This window comes from Gavia stellata, chromosome 2 (genome assembly GCF_030936135.1).
Source record: "Gavia stellata isolate bGavSte3 chromosome 2, bGavSte3.hap2, whole genome shotgun sequence".
NCBI classification, from domain to species: Eukaryota; Metazoa; Chordata; class Aves; order Gaviiformes; family Gaviidae; genus Gavia; species Gavia stellata.
In genome coordinates, this window is record NC_082595.1 from 2,105,731 (window position 1) to 2,121,023 (window position 15,293).

General features: G+C 39.6%; 1 long non-coding RNA gene across 1 annotated transcript; it reads right to left on the reverse strand.

The window, feature by feature from the left end:
• Positions 1 to 505: 505 nt before the first annotated feature.
• Positions 506 to 1,150, reverse strand: LOC132321991 (uncharacterized). Its single transcript, XR_009484987.1, has 2 exons — positions 1,115 to 1,150; positions 506 to 773 (listed from the first exon to the last, which is right to left on the reverse strand). It is a non-coding gene; the product is annotated as an uncharacterized LOC132321991 (long non-coding RNA).
• Between the last annotated feature and the right edge of the window lie 14,143 nt (positions 1,151 to 15,293).

A 15,293-nucleotide genomic window follows, 5' to 3' on the forward strand; every position in this document is an offset into this window, starting at 1 on the left:
TACACATAATCCTTTAGATAAAACCCATTGACCAAGTCTGGGTCTGGGATTAGACCTAGCCGCACCTAGACTCCTCTCTAAGTTTAGAAAGCGAGGGGGTCTATTCTGAACTGCATGACTCAACGGGAGGATTTCTTTATCCCTTGTACTCTCTCTTTTCCTTTAGACATAAACTGTTGACCAAGTCTGAGACTAAGTCTGAATTCAGCTGCACCTGAACTCCTCTTGGAGAAGTTTAGAAAGCAAGGGAGTCCATTCTGGACCTTGTGACTCAACGGGAGGGTCTTCCTGTTCTTCACCCCTTTGTTTCTCCGCTCGCTCGCTTTCTATGTATAAATCATTCTGAGTTGATTCTAATTTGATTTTCCTTTGTACCTGTTAGTAAGTAGTAGAGTGAACCTTGCCGTTGAATTCTGTTAAGTCGCATTTTTATAAACTTGCATTAAAATTGCTTTTACCAATACCCTTAACGGGGATTCTTTAAGCAGCCTAAACCACTCATTCGTGACAGTCAGGAAAAAGTGTTTACTGGAAAAGATGGTGGCTTCAGAGAAATGACATACTCATCATTAAAGGTGTCTGAGAATTGCCAGTCGCGGAGCTGGCGCAGCACGGCACTGCTTTGGTGACGCTGACTTGGTCCTCGCTCGCACGGTAGGCTGACTGCTGTTACAGCGGGAATTGGTAAGCCTGGCGGGGACCGTACACTGGGTCTTCGGAGAGTCCAGTGAAGTGGGCAAGGCTCATGCATTACCTCTTTTTGCTCCTCCGTTCTGTTAATCAAAGAAAAAAAAAAAAAATTTAACTGTGAGAAGACAGAATTAACACTTGCTTTGCCTGTGTTATATATTGTATTTTTCCCCACAGCTTCTCTTAGAAGTCAAAACCAATCAATTCCATCTAATTGTGGGATACAGCCTAAGGGGTGTTGCACAGGAAATACATTTTGTGCTAATTTGACCTAATGTGAAGACGACTCTAGTGGAAATATGATACACGACTAAAGGAACAGCAATGGTAATTTTGCCTACAGAAAGTTACTTACCACAGGTAATAAAAATGTTTGCTTAAATTACATTTACAATTAAAACCTTGTCAGAAGCACAGTTCTTACCTCTTGTGGCGTGAAAGCTGTTTCGGGGAGTGGGTGTAAAACCTCTCCAGCGTGTGGATGAGGAGAACATCTTGCACTGCCTGTATATACCCAAAAACTCCAACACTCTTTCCTGGTGGGGAAGTTCCCTAAAATTAGAAGAAAATGCTTTGATGGTGCTTTTATGGTTTTAGTATTTCAGAAAAGCTAGGCACTGGATTTTTTTTTTGAGAAGTTTTTTTAAAACATCAGTTCTACCTTTTAGTATATAAAAACGTAAGCAGTGACAATGTTACGGAGTACCATGAAGAAAGTATTTCATGGCCCATCAGGGGAGTGGGGAAACCTTCTGAAGAGAAGACTGAAGTTGCCAAACTGGATTGGTACTCCGGCTGCCTTTCTTCTTGTGTGTGTGTGTGTGGTTGTCATAGTCACATCATGTCAACACACCATCTAGTCTTTCTCCTATCGCTACAAATAAAATTAATTGCAATGTGCATTTCACAGCTGTATTCTTTTAATTTTGCTATTAGAAATAACAGCCCAGATTCAGCTCACTGTTTCGACCGGCTTTAATACTGAACAACATCTGTTGGCGGGATGAAAGCTGAGATTCTGTGACAGTGGAAAATTGGCAAAACTGCCCCTCCGTCAGCCCAGAGGACATCACGATTAGCAGCGCTCATGCAGCACGGCTCGCAGAGGTAACCAGGGAGGTTCATCTACTCCTGCAGTAAGCCAGAATTATAAATAATTGCGTGGGTCCCTGCCCTCATTAAATTATAGGGAGCTATAATTTGCAATTTCCACAGGCTTAGCTACTTCTACCAAACAAATGCACTCAGGCTGGTTTTAATATCATTTGGGGATAACACTGAATGTAGAGCTGAAGCAACGATTAAATAAAAGACGGGTTATTGGGTGCTTTAAGAAACAAATAGACATTGAACTTCTCACCATGGAAGTATTTATATTCCATAGTTACCTGCAGTAAACTTCAGACCGCTCCTCCCCGCTACACGACATTGGTGTATGTGTGCAGGCAGGTTTCATGGGCAGAGATTAAGTTTTTCTCTCTCTCAAGATCAGTGTGCCCACTGCGGTACCATGGGGGCTCCACAGAAAGTGTGTAGCAGGGAGATGATGCTGTTTTCTCAGCTGTTTAAGAAAGAAAAAAAAAAAATTAAACCCATGTAGTTACGGTTTTAATTTAGGTGTACTTTAGATTTAAATTTAAGCAATACTGTTACATGCACTGAAACGTGCGATATTAGTATTTACATTGGCAACTTTTATGCTAAAGGAATACTGTATGATTGCTGACAAGAAGGTTAAGCAATATAGATGGCTGAATTCTGCCTCCGGTTAAAAAGTGATAAAAACGAAGCCAAATTGCAATAGTGTACTTTAAGGGAAAAAAATCTGAATTATTGAATTTAATAATACAGCTTTGGGTAAAATACACATTGATATTAAAAAACAAAAGTCTTCTCATAATTAGTTTTGGAAAACAAAATTTCACTTTATGCCAAATGTACGCAGATTAAGTTTTTCTTCATAAAGAGCAGCTTTGTGCAAGAAGTGTATTTTTTAAGTCAAAATTATTTTTTAGTAAGAAGAATATCACCACCCTGATTTTTTTTTTTTAGAATGACAAACATTTTTTATGACAAGCTTCTATCCTGTGGGCTGATATATTATCATACTGACAATTTTTAATGAAAATTCAGCTAGTTTCTAGAAGCAATCAATCCATGATTATCACTTTAGAAGCTTATCCCCTAAGCGCACCAGCTAGCTACACAGAAAATTAGTATTTGATAACACTGTGTAGCAGTATTTCCAATACTTTCAGGCTGCTATGAAACACAAATAGCCGTGCACAAAGAAGGCACACTGCCTATCTTTTCAGGTAGCATTTTTGCTAGGTGCAGAAGCCACAACTACTGCCAATTACATCTCAGCAAAATTAACTCGCATGGTACAAAACAAAACAACTTCCATCAGAGATTTGTTTTCAAGTAAAACATTTTGCTCTAGAAAGAACTAGCTTATACTGTAGGAGAAGAACATACTGACTCTAAGTCACAAAATAGTCTCTAATGCACTAGACTTTCTTGAAGGCTTTTAAACTATGTAGATTCCCGTTATGACAATATACCTCATTCTGATAAAAACCTGGAGTTTCTCCTGAAAGTCAGAGCAAGTTCAAGCACTTTAGATTCAGTACGGAACTCGGCTACAATCCACTGCAGCAAATAGCAGCCTGGGTCAAACTGATTTTAGTCAGGCGCCTACGACACATGGGTACCACGGGTAAGGGAACGAAATCTGAAGCATACTGCAGTTGTGTAACTGTCACAAGACAAGTGTTTATGGTAAAAAGAGGGTTCCCCTGCAAACCCGATCTCCTCCCTTCTTTTAGGTTATTATCAGCAGGCTGTAGCCCAACAGCTTACTCCATCAACTCTTGCACCCCGCTTGGATCCCAAGAGGGTAATCCTTCTCGACGCCATGCCTCGAACATTACCAGGGAGTCTCATAGCATTCTCACTCTTTACACTTCAGTCTTTTCTCTGCGATACTATTAGCGATGCTAGCAACAGATTGCTCCATGCTGCTTTTTACAAAGCTCATGTTTTCAACCGCGTAAAACTTTGCAAGCTTCAACCACGACAGATGACTTTTTTTGTACACTTTGTGTCTGCATTTACTATGGATGTTTTCCCCATGAGAAAACCCTGAATGTCATAGCTACAAGCCTCAGTCTTCAGAAGACTGCAGTCCTTGGGCTTAGACTGAACAGATTCCATTCCAAGCTGAGGAGAGACTCAGCAAAATTTTCCCTGAAATTACTACCACTGTATTTTCAGCTAGTGTTCAGAACCTCAGACCACAGAGGGATGTTGATCAGATTTGCAGAAGCAGATGCAAGGTTCTGAATGGGGAAGGAAGCAAGCTGTCAGGTTTATGAAGTTCCTATGTTTAACAGGAATCCTAAGAAAAACAGCAGCATAAACAATTAGTAAAAACCTGCTAACAGATAACAAATACATCTTTAACGTTACTTATGAACTAATAACGTCAAAGAAGTTTAATTTCCTCCATTTCTGAAGTCCTACGCCAATTACCACAGAGAAGTAGCAGATGCTGTAGAATGACTTGGTTCTTGACAGAATTTACAGGGCATTTTCATAAGAAAGATATACACAAAAATTACTGTAAGGAGAGCAGAAAAGAGTTTTGAAAACCATATTCAGATAGCAGCTATTGATGCTACACGCAGAGAACATGTCTCAAGCGCAGTTTTGCAATGCCTGTTCTGCAGCAGAACCATAAAGAAATGGAAGAGTACGCTTGCTATCATCGGAGAGGACAGAAGCCCAGAAGAAGATGCAAGCAGGGAAGAGGACAGGGTAAGAATTCTGAATAATATCGGCATAATGGAAAAGCGACTGGAGAGAAGTAAGTTCAGGTCGACATTTAGATATATTCCAGTGAACAGACGTAAATCAATACAGGACAGACTCGACAACATCAGCCTTGGCTTCCAAATGATGTAGACCAAGAGGAGAGTAACAATGGCAGGAGGTCTAAAAAACAGCCCACAATGAAAGATTAATGACATTGGTGATTTTAATCTGGAAAAGACTTAGGAGAAACATAAAACCCCACATACACTAGAGGTAGCTTCAAAGAGGAGAATACACTGTTCTCTACTGTCCACAGTTAGTGAGTATGGAAGCCTTAATATACAGAAAGATAGATTTAAATCACACAGTGAAACAAAGACTCCTAAGATAATTCAGAATGGGAGTAAGTTTCCTGATAGAGGCAATAGCATCTCAGATTAAAGATACATTTAACTGAGGTGCCCAAACTGCAGTCTACAGACCAGAGTCTGCAACAAAACTCTGGCTGCCCAGACTGCTCCCTGGCACCATTTTTTCCCCAGAGCCTCCCAAGATCCAGCCAGAGAGCACGTACAGCTATTTTGAAAACCTGTTCTTGCTGCTGTGAGGGTACCACAACACCTCCCTCCTTAATAACCAGGCCTGCATCTGCCACGTAGCCAAAACACATAGAAGTGACCCACTCTATCATTCATTAGAGAGCAGCTGCACCTCCGAGTAGCTAAAACGAGTCACCTAAGTGGACTGTCCCATTATATAAGAAGACAGATGAATTTTTAAAGAACCTGAGAAATTACACTGTAGTATGGTTAAAAATCAACCTTCAGATTTTAAAAAAAAAGTACAAGAGTTAAGAACAACTAGACGTTCTGGTTGCTTATATATGAGAGGAAGGAGTGACTTACGGCTGTAAAACCATTAAAAAAAAAATCTTGGTTATATACTCCCTCCTCTTGCCCCTCCGACCTTTTTCCTCAGACTACCTCTACCTTAGGCTAGATGGACTGAGGAGTAAACAAACAGCTAGCAGTTTCTTCATTATTCAGTGTGTAGTGACGTTTTTTGCACGTTAATCAAAACTTGTTCTGAATACCAAATTCAGAAGTTATTCGTGGTTTAAGCACAGTGTCATAAAATACAGCATTTGAGAGCTTCAAACTTGAAGATGCTTATTTTAAGAAATTAGCAGAAGTTGGAAATTAAAGGAGAAACAGATAGGAAGTTCTTTCCTCCATGGGAGAGCTGAAGCACAGTAACTGGCATGCCAAGCCTTCTGATGTTGATCCTTTAATCCAAGATGATCTAGGGCCCTTTGTCTTCAGTGGCCATATAATGTTCTCTGTGCTTTGAAGGATTAAGGTACGGGCTGAATAATTTAGTGTTTTGACAGATCAGGCCCACAGTCTTAAGTCAGTCAATAAGAAAACAAGTCAGGACATAGCTAATGAACATCCCTGACAACTCTGAACAACTCAACCAGCACCAAAGGACGGAAACTCTCTGAAAAATAAAAAGCAGTCAGTTCTTGCAGAAAAACTGAGCTGAGACCATGACATCCTCTTCTCTTCAAGCAGTTCCCTACCTCATTCATTAGAGACTTTCCAACCTCTGCAACAGAGAAAGACAACCTAAACCAAAAAAAGCAGCCTCCAAACCACAAGCTAATTCTTTCTGCAAACCAGAATCCAGCCTCTATTGTAGGGGAAGACAAATAGCATATAATCGTTCACATGCTTCCACATTCTTTTTACATAGTTCTGCATATAGTGGATGCTTACAGGTATTAATTAATGACCAAGAGCTGGTAGGCTAGTGTGACTGAGCACACATACATGAAGAATGTATGGACTTCTCTTCAACAGCCAAACAGAACTTTGGACCTACTTGGTACCAACTCTATAGGATTTGCCCCAATTTAATTTCAGGTTTGGGGGGGAAGATGATGGACATGAGAAAAGCTGACTATTCTGTAATAGCCCTATTTATAGCAGCGTAGCACTGGAGCTTAAAAAAAAAAAAAAAAAAATCAAAATAGTATGCCCTACCCATACCCTGATTACTTTCCTCTGGCAACCATTAACATGGAAACGGATAGTTGCTTTATCTGCCACATGTTTTTGCTCATTTTGGATTGCTGCTCCATTATACTAGGAAGCACAACAGTACAAACTCCTCAAAGTAAAAAAATTAAAGTAAGGAAGAAAAGGTTGGCGGGAACAAAAGGAAAAAAATATTTTAAACCGTGTTTGTTCCTAGCCGTTAATTTTTGCTCCCCATCATTCGCCTCTCCATCCCAAAGTTATGCTTGGAAAATGTCTGTGGAGATTTTCTTTAGCCCTGGATGCTGTCAGCAAAATCACAGCTGTTACCAGACTTGGAGGAAAAAGGAGAGAGTGGGCTACTTGATAACAGGAATGAAGAGATTACTCCCACAATATTTCAGTTGGATTTAGGGTCTGATCAGCTAAAAGTGGAGGGGTACTTTAAACACCTGAAGATAAAAATAAATTGATTAGTATTTTAAAGCATTTAACTTTTAAATGCTCTCTGTCCTACAACCAGTGTTTTCAGAACATCCATTTTCTACTTTGAGTTCCTTTAAGATTTACCTAAGCAGCCTACCAACGCGCTACTTATAACTTACATCTCCAATTTCCCAGTTTCCTGTGTGTATTCTAGAACTTCTCCACTCTACACATTTAAATAAGTTCATTTCAATGAAGTTACAGCTAAAACTGTTACCTTCACAATTGAATGGCTTTCTGCCCCCTCCTCAAGAAGGAGGCAGTTTTACAAATTCCTACTGCTTCCTGTGCCAAAAGATACCATTAAAACAAGTCATCGTAGCACTGAAAGCCACAGGCAGTATTCGCCAAACAGTTCTGCAACAGAAGAAGGATTCGTCTTCCCAAAACAGAAAGCACAAAGCCCCCAAACATCCCCCTCCCTGTCATTAAATCATTTCCCTGTAACAGAGCTCGGGTTTGATCTCACCACATATAGAACGCCGTAAGAATTTTTTTAGGTTGCATCAGGTTCTCTTTGTGTACACAGAGAAACGGTTTCTCTTGGGTCTGCCTGGGAACAGGCGTGCAACGCTCTGGCATTGAGCTCTGAATCAAGCAGCAGACTACAAGAAAGAAAATGCTATTATTAATGGCTGCTTGCTCTTTTAACGATGCCTTATCTATTGGAGGCATCCCTTTGGCAAAACGAGCAAGAGAACAGTACTGAGAGATGTTTCGAATCTTTCCTTTTGAATCTTTCCATTTTGACTCTTCCTTTTGACTTCTGCTTTATTAAGAAGCCACACATGTAAGTAAATGTACAATAACACTAAAAAACCCCAGCTCCTTACAAATGTACTTCAGACTGACGATTTAAAGAGATGTTAGACAATTCTAACAGCAAAAAAAGTGACAGTATTTGACCTGCTAATTTTAGTATCTAACTTAATTTCAGCTTATATTTGGTGAGTTGGCTTTCAAAATCCACAATAAAATTCAGAGAACTGCTTAAAATAAGACGGATTATTATATGGGATAAACATCACAGCACATAAGACACAATGCATGCATTTTATTCTTAAAAGCACAGTATTAAAAATCCGCAGCTTTCAAGTTTCTGCATTTCAGTCATCTGCATCGCATGACAGCCTTTGAAACAAAGATCAACTTAACATCCTTCTAGCTTTCAAATATTATTGTTGCCTTCTTTTCCACTACAGAAGTCTAACTAGATCATAAAATAATGCCTTACCAGATGTTGTCATTTGTCCATTACTTAATTACTGGACCCCGAGCCACAGAAGGTAATTTTCCCAAACACGCCCTAAACATTTATTCCAGAATCCATCTAGAGTGAATGTAAAGAGTTTGGATGCTTAGATTGGTTGGTTTTAGCACTGGGGGGAGTGGGGAGATAGGGAGGGGAGGTATCAACATATTCAAATACCAATGTTAATTCTAATCGTTAAAAATGAACCAGATCTTTTGGTTTCAGGATTCACATAGTGCTATCTGCATTAATTTCCTCTGCATCACATTTAAAGCTTTTCAGAATTCATAGCCTAAGATTTTTTTCCATACAAGAAATTTCTCCCTTTTGAAGCCTTAACATGTTGCTTGGCAATACCGTCCCACCTCGGGGAAGATAACCACCACCCTTTTTGTCTGGTTGGAAGCCTGATTGTGTTGCACAGGTGTCCCATCCATCTGAAAACAAAGAAAGGCTCTGCAAGTACGCTGACGTCACCGCAGCTACAGCAAGCACCAGAATAGAAACTCAAATACCTTCTTCATACTACAGCCCTGCAGCAGGAAGTCAGAACCATACCCTCCCCTTCAAGTATAAAATGAACGTGCAGAGGTATGTGCTGGGAATACAAATTTAATATATCCTGTACTAAGTGACAGTCTGTTTGTTGCATAGCAACAGGAATCTGCTGCAGAAAAACAATATGGAACTTTCGGGTTTTTTCACTTGCCAAGCTACAATTAACCCCAGTCTTCCTGAGAAACAGAACGACCACAGCATAAACATTACCCTCCTCACCAACCTAACCAAAGATGCTAGGTCCAACACTTACTCTGGTTTACATTAAAATGATTCTGTGCATTTAAATGTTTGTAGTGTACGGTGCTGCTGAAAGGAAATCCATTGCTGCAGTGCATATGGCCAGCAACATTTTAATTCTCTGGTAATGTCCAAGAAAATGTTCTTAGGTGCATAAAATTTCCATTCTTAAGTGGGCAATGCTTTCATCATTTTATACCAGATTTTTGTCATACTATGCAAAAAAAATTAAAGCTCTCAAATTCGAGAAGAAAAGCCTATGGCTTTGTTCCTAAACAGTCTCGCTTTGGTTTGTTTGTGCTGTGTGTGTTTGTTTGGGGGGCTGGTTTTGTTTTACAAAAAAAATTAAAACGAGCATCAACCCAAACTACTTTGAATTTAAGATCTGTTCTGAATTTTGAAGCTAAACTACGTGTGGACATGTAAACTGTGTTTCTCTTCACGGGAGAGAAAGTTTTTTGCAAGACAGTATGAATTGCATACAATCTCTCCCCCTTCCCCGAAGAACAGGGAAATTACGATCACTCAGCCGGTTGGGAAATTGATACATGGTAAGTTATATGAAAATACGCAACACCAAACTGGGGAGATTCCTCTCTGGTTTTGTTTCTTTGGGTTTCTTACAAACACCCTCCCCATTCCCGGACAAGACCACGGTAAGTTCCCTGGGAGTTACAACCAAAATATCTGATGAGTGGGCTTTGGGGCGAGTCCACTCCCTACACCCACCCCAACTGCAGACATTAGGTGAAGACAGGGAGCTCAGTTCAATTCAGAAGGAATAAATGCAAGATTTCAAACATATGGATGTTGAATACTGAGGTTGCCACGACATAAATCGCCAAGCCTGAAAGCATTCCTAAGAGTTACACTAACAGCTCAGTCTTCATCCTAACATCACTTAAAAATATGTGCTATTTGCTTAGAAGAACAAGTTAAGGAAAAAGTTATGAAGGCCTTACTAAATAAGGCCCAGGTAACCCACAGCATACCATTAATGAATGAGCTTACAAACACTTCCCAATTCAAAACAGCTAAAGATTTCTGGTACCATACAGTTACTTCTCTCCCTCTTCATTCACAATTAGTGAGCCACAGAACAGACCAGACAGAAATCAGATACCTGATCATAAGTGAAGATTGTCCATCAAATATTGGGACTCCTAAACAAGCGATCCCCTTCGTACACAGGCAGCACACAGAGGTTAACAGTACGTATCAGAAACAGTGTCTTCTTTTTATTGTTGGGGCAGGGAGGAGTGCAAGGGGAGAAAAGGATGCACATGAATTGAAGGCAAGATATTCACAGCATTCAGAACTGGCTTAACTGTACACTCTTCTATCCTGCGAGGACTAACTAGGGACTTCAACAGGGCAAAAATAAAATCCTACTATTCAGTATTCTTAAGCATAAGTCACGTCTAAAGATGCAACCCTTGCAATGCAATCCACTTTTATCTGCATGTTACAGATTGACTATACACAAGTCACACTAGTGACCAAGACCACGTCCCCACAGAAGTGACACAGATGGGCTCCTCAAACAAGGCACTCCGAGCATTTTTTTTTTCCAGTGATTCCCAGTAGTCAGATGCTTCAAAGGAAAATACACCTTCACATTTCACCCGGGAACAGTAACATTTGAAAAGTATTTTCACAGTTTTCCTTTTTGACATTTTTCTCTGCAATGCAATCTCCACTTCCTTTATGCAGACATTATGTTTGCAGAGTAATGCAAAAACAAATGGCAATTTAAATAGTATCCTACAGCTGCTTACCTGTTTTCAAGCACATAATTCCTTATTCTTTGAAATAAGAATGATACCAAATATTGCTACTAGGTCAGACATCCAAACTATGAGCTACCTATAAAGAATAAAACATACAGCAACATTTACCTGTATCTGCAACGTGCCTGCAACAATCCACACAGTACAAAATCTCCACATGGTGTCTCCAAAGAATTGAATAACCTTCTCAGGAACTCAGCACTTGAACATCTGAAAGCTTGCCCGTGTCGTGTTCTCCACCACAGCAGCAGTTGATCTAATAAAAGATATGGCCTCTCCTTATTAAACCTTTGTCTAGTTTATATCCTTAGAGCAACACAGCTACAGCAACAGTATTCAGAACCTGCAAGACAACCTTTGTCTTCATCTTACTGCCATCCATTCGTGGATTTAGCTACTGTTTGAAATGGTGGCAATTACAGTAACATAGAACTGTTCTATCAGTGAATAAGAAACATATGGCAAATAAAAAAGATACAGGAATACCCTTTGGTTTTAAAGTAGCCTTTATAGTATGCCAACCCAAGAAGCCTGAGATGCACTATTCTTTCAAACTTTATGAAAAGACTACTCTAAGATATTGTCCAAATACAAAATGAAGTCCCTGGACCCAGCAGTCCAGATTTCTTCACCTCCCAACTTGGTCGTAAGGTCAGATGTAAAGTTCAGCAGTAATAATTTTGAGAATAATTTATATATGATGCAGTTAACTGAGCTGATCACTAAACTAAAGGCCACTAGACTGATCACACCATATTGTGGAAACTAGAACAATGGTACTACCACAGTCTTGGAGATTGCAGCATGAGATCTCTAGGGTGCAAAATTTGTTTCATTTACTTCTTTTACATATTTGATGCTTTAGTTTCCTCCCTCAATCTCAAGTCAAAATTTTCATCTGAAACCCACTGCTGCATTTCCAGACAGCAGCTAAAAACCCAGCGAGACCACCGAAATGCTATGAAACCTCGTTCTCGATTACTCTCCAAAACACGTAACGCTGAAGAAGCAGCTGAAGTACTGGATTCAACTTTTGCTTAAGTTTATTAGCAACAACTTACTGCTCAAGTGCTCTAGCCATTCATCTGCTCTTCCTTCTACTCTTGATGACACACGGATTCCCTGCTAGCTTTCTAAGATTAACATACCTCCTCGGCCATCTCTTGGTCAGAAGAACATTGAACTGGATAGGTCTTTCATGTCTTCGCTCACCCCTCAAACAGCAGGCTCTAACCAAGAGAAAAGTAGGTACTACTGTCTCCATACTCTGTTTCAGACCAGATGGTTCATATCTGACTAGGAAGGCAGCCCTGTGTTCAAAACATGTTTGTTTCATATACATACATGCACTGAATGGAGATACAAAGGATCGGCTGTTTCCTGCACCATCCTCCTGCTCTACTCACACCAAAGTGATTCAACTAAATACGTCAGTGTATAAGAATAAACTAAAAGACAATAGGAGTCTCTGAATATAGTCAGAACTCAAGAAGCTGCTATCAAAGCAGTAGTAGTCTGAACTAGAAAAAAAGTACCTCTAAACCCAATTTTCAAGAAAATCTGTATTTTTGCTAGAGTAGTATATAACTATAACCAAACTATGCCTGCTCTTAAGTAATATGTTCAGTGATTAGACTTACACATACAAATGCTGAGCTTCAGCACTGATCATTTTCCTAACAGCGCTGTCTTTCGCTATTGTGATTTACTGTCTCTGCCATAATTAGGTTCATTTGGATTAGGTCTCACTGTTTTGTCAGTCTGGCCACACCATCTATTTCAGACAATAGGTAACGATGTTTATTCTGAAGTTGTAAAGTCCATTTAACTTAATCCACAGTAGCCAACTGCGGTTTTCTAAAAATGGGCTTTGTAGATGTGTTGGAGAACACAGTACAAGTTTTTAGTAAAGCTTCGCTGGGTTCAATTTTAAGTACAAACCCAACAAGTTAAAAAAAGAAATCTGTTCCGTTAACTTAGACTGAGTACTTTTCTAGAAGAGTCAGCATTGTTTAATGGACTAAGGTTTGCCAAAAGGATCATCATACACTTTCCTCAAATATCAACAAGATTTCAACACAGGAGAGAAAATGAAAGATGTACACATCACTATGCACTGTTTATAAAAGACTCCAAGCTTTTAAAAGAAAGCAAAGAAGGGGAAAGGCATTTTTATAGAACAGGAAAATATACAGAGAAAACAAGTTTTCAAAACAAGTAGCAGTGTCTATTGTTCACTGTAATGCGTTTCTGACATGAACATCTACAGTACCTAGAAAACACAAATTCTTGCTAGCCTAGAGTTGGAAGCTTGCTACCTGAAGAACACTTAGACTTAACAAAAGCCATTTCAAGAGCTAATGATTTTAAGCAGCAAGACTACCAGGTTCAAGGCCCAGATTTACTCACAGCATACGCTTAAGTCAGATATGCAAAGCCAACCAGAAAGCTGAATGGAACCTAAAAATACCAACTGCCTCTTTCCACCAAGGCCAGGAAAAATACCACTAATACAGAAGTATTTGAAGTTCCGTTGGAAATACATGAACTGCAACAGAAGCCTAATCATCTTCCCGTTTATTACCTGCGTTTTCAATCCCATACAATAAGAAAAAATGCAGCTTCAGTGGAAGTCTCCACAAAATATACAATTCTAGCAGATATGACCACATACAAAGACATATACTGATCTACACAACTGAAACACAAAAGCAGTTACCAGTAGCCAGACGAGACCACACTAAAACATTCCCTTAACTACATGTCCCTCAAAGTGTTTCAGGTAAAAATCTGGTATCGCTGTACAGTAACCTGCAATAAAGTGACAGCAGTCAGTGCACTAAAAAATCTTTAAGGATTAAACTCTATTTTAGGAAGTTGCTTTAAGGAGAATGACACGTACACAGAAATTGATTTCCTCTAGAAAGAAATGAAAATATTTCTCTAGGTGCTATAAAACTGCAACTAAGGCATAATAAGAGGCTTTACCTATACCAGTGAGCACTCTTCTTCTTTTACTATTCTGCTAAATACCAAGTTTTGAAACTTTTTCTTTTTTAAACTAGGTGACTAGTATGCTCAGAACACAAGCACCCCACCTCACCTTCTTTATGGAATTTGCAGTAAGGATGGATTACTTTGTCACCTGAGTCAGGAAACTGAAAACAACTTTCAAATTTGTGAAGAATAACAAAAGAACGAGAGAACATTTGAAACAAAATCCTTCCAACCTTGTTTGTGCTGCAAACTGGGAGTTTAGAAAGTTTTTTCTGGCAGCACACCAGTCCAGCAAAGTAGCATTTTTGTACCACCCTCGGGAGTGCAATCAGTTTCTACTTCTCTCCCCCATACTGCACTGGGCGTCAGCACCTTTCTTCACCATAATTTAAAAAAAAAAAAAAAGAAAAAAGAAAGAAAAACCCCACAACATCAGCCTACACAGTTAGCAGAGAAGCATACCAGTTTTGGACTGAACTGAAACAGTTCTTACTATTCTTCCTATATATAAGCCAGCTTTGCCTGCAAAATTTTTAATGCATGAAACTAAGAGCAGATTTTTTTTTTTTGCTCAAACATTGATCGTGTTTTCTTTTCATGAGCCCTGCCTAAAGATCACTCATGGAGAGCAAGAGAATCTTACTTCAACTCCTCATCTTAACTTGTGCATTCATTCCCAAAACACGTGCTTCTTACTTACTAGCAGTTGCACTGGAAAGACTAATCCAAAGCAGACTGACAACTCATCTCACGTCACATCGAACAGCCCTGTTTTCTCTATCGGGCTGTCACAGCATTTGGGCAGTAAACCCAGAAAAACGTCCCATCACCTCCCAAGGAGCAGTTCCATAAGCTGCCCCTGAGTGTCTACAGAACTACATTAGGAGCAGCACATGTGTAACACTGTCAAAAGGTGGAAAGCATGATTTTCACGTTCTTTTTTGGAACTTTTTAAACGTTAGTCACGGAACAGCTACAGTGAAGGAGACTTGTAATCAGTAATAGTAGGGGAGAGGCTTATCAATTATAGATCTGAAATAAAACTCAACGTTTTCCTCTAAAACCTGTATTGGTACAGAGCGTTTTAAAACGAGGGAAAACTACTTCCGACTCAGTCACTTAGATATATGTTTTTCTTTCCTAAGTTAGAAAATTTGGAAGTTAAAATAAGGTAGTGCAGCCACTTCTAAAGGGAAAAAATATTCTGGATGTTATTCAATCCAAAAAGCTATATATAACCCTCATTCTTTTCCAGGTTTGCGAGAACACGTGGGAAGTTGGGGCAGAGGAGGGACAGCAGGGACACACCACCAGCTTTTCATCTATCTGGCAGGTTTAAATACGGACAGATACAAAAGTGGCTTGGCTCCCATATTAATCCCAAGACAGGTGCCAGCCGCCTAAGAACACAAGGTTGTTTTACAC